Source organism: Rhinatrema bivittatum, chromosome 3 (assembly GCF_901001135.1).
Source record: "Rhinatrema bivittatum chromosome 3, aRhiBiv1.1, whole genome shotgun sequence".
Lineage (NCBI taxonomy): Eukaryota > Metazoa > Chordata > Amphibia > Gymnophiona > Rhinatrematidae > Rhinatrema > Rhinatrema bivittatum.
In genome coordinates, this window is record NC_042617.1 from 9628614 (window position 1) to 9630762 (window position 2149).

Here is a 2149-nt window from a genome sequence, read left to right on the forward strand (position 1 = left end):
TGTGTGTATGTGTGTGTGTATGTGTATGTGTGAAGCATGCACCACTCCAGTCCATGCTGTATGTGTGTGTGTGTGTGTGTGTGTGTGTGTGTAATGCATGCACCACTCCTGTCCCTGCTGTTTTCTATTCTGTGGTGGGGCAGTGTCTGTGTGTTTGTGAATCTTGCACAAATACTGTTTGTGCTGTTACCTATTTTGTGATGGGGCCGTGTGTGTGAAGCTATTTGCAATATTCCTGTCTGTGCTGTGTATGGTTTGTGGTGAGACAGTGTATTTGTGTCCCTCACAGTGTCACAGACTGAGGAAGGGGCAGCATGAGTGACAGAATTGCACTGACAGTTTCAACACGCAGTGCCCCTCAAGCTGGCGGGCGCTCCCCCGCCTCTCTCTTGGAGCATGCTCAGCTCAGGGCAGGCCACAGTGACTCAGGCAGATGCAGGAACTCTTTGCAGTGGAAGGAGACAGAGAAGTGGCCTGTGGTGTAATCCTTTTTTCTAGTATTTTCTGCCTTAGCCCCTCCCCTTCCCCCCTCCTCTGAGGGAGGGGAGGAGAGAGGAGAGCAGGGTGTCCCTCTGAGGCTGGGAGGCTGCTTGCTGGCACAGCCATCATCAGTTTCATTTCCTGCCCATCTCACCCAAGCAATTCAGAGAGTGTCTTACAATAAAAGCAGAAATGAATTAAGATAAAATTGCAGCATACAGTGATCGTCCCTTACAGCGGAACAGCAAGCTGCCAAAAGCCTGACAGGCTTAGTACAGAGAGAAGACGTGGAGCTTCACACACACACACACACACACACACACATACACACACACACACGTACAGCGCAGATAACATACACAGCCTCACTGCAGAACAGGTACGGCACAGGTAACACACACAGAACAAATACAGCACAGGGTATTACACAAACACACAGCCTCACAATAGAACAGGTACAGCACAGGTAACACACACAGAACAAATACAGCACAGGTATTACACACACACAGCCTCACAATAGAACAGGTACAGCACAGATAACACAGACTCACAATAGAACAGGTACAGCACAGGTAACACACACAGAACAGGTAACTCACCCAGCCTTGCCATAGAACAGGTACAGCACAGGTAACACACACAGAACAAATACAGCACAGGTATTACACACACACACAGCCTCACAATAGAACAGGTACAGCACAGGTAACACACACAGCCTCACCATACAACAGGTACAGCACAGGTAACACACACAGAACAGGTAACTCACCCAGCCTTGCCATAGAACAGGTACAGCACAGGTAACACACACAGAACAAATACAGCACAGGTATTACACACACACACACAGCCACACAACAGAACAGGTACAGCACAGGTAACACACACAGAACAAATACAGCACAGGTATTACACACACACACACACAGACAGCCTCACAATAGAACAGGTACAGCACAGATAACACAGACTCACAATAGAACAGGTACAGCACAGGTAACACACACAGAACAAATACAGCACAGGTATTACACACACACACACAGCCTCACAATAGAACAGGTACAGCACAGGTAACACACACAGCCTCACCATACAACAGGTACAGCACAGGTAACACACACAGAACAAATACAGCACAGGTATTACACACACACACACAGCCTCACAATAGAACAGGTACAGCACAGATAACACAGACTCACAATAGAACAGGTACAGCACAGGTAACACACACAGAACAAATACAGCACAGGTATTACACACACACAGCCTCACAATAGAACAGGTACAGCACAGGTAACACACACAGAACAAATACAGCACAGGTATTACACACACACACACAGCCTCACAATAGAACAGGTACAGCACAGGTAACACACACAGCCTCACCATACAACAGGTACAGCACAGGTAACACACACAGAACAGGTAACTCACCCAGCCTTGCCATAGAACAGGTACAGCACAGGTAACACACACAGAACAAATACAGCACAGGTATTACACACACACACACAGCCTCACAATAGAACAGGTACAGCACAGGTAACACACACAGCCTCACCATACAACAGGTACAGCACAGGTAACACACACAGAACAGGTAACTCACCCAGCCTTGCCATAGAACAGGTACAGCACAGGTAACACACACAGA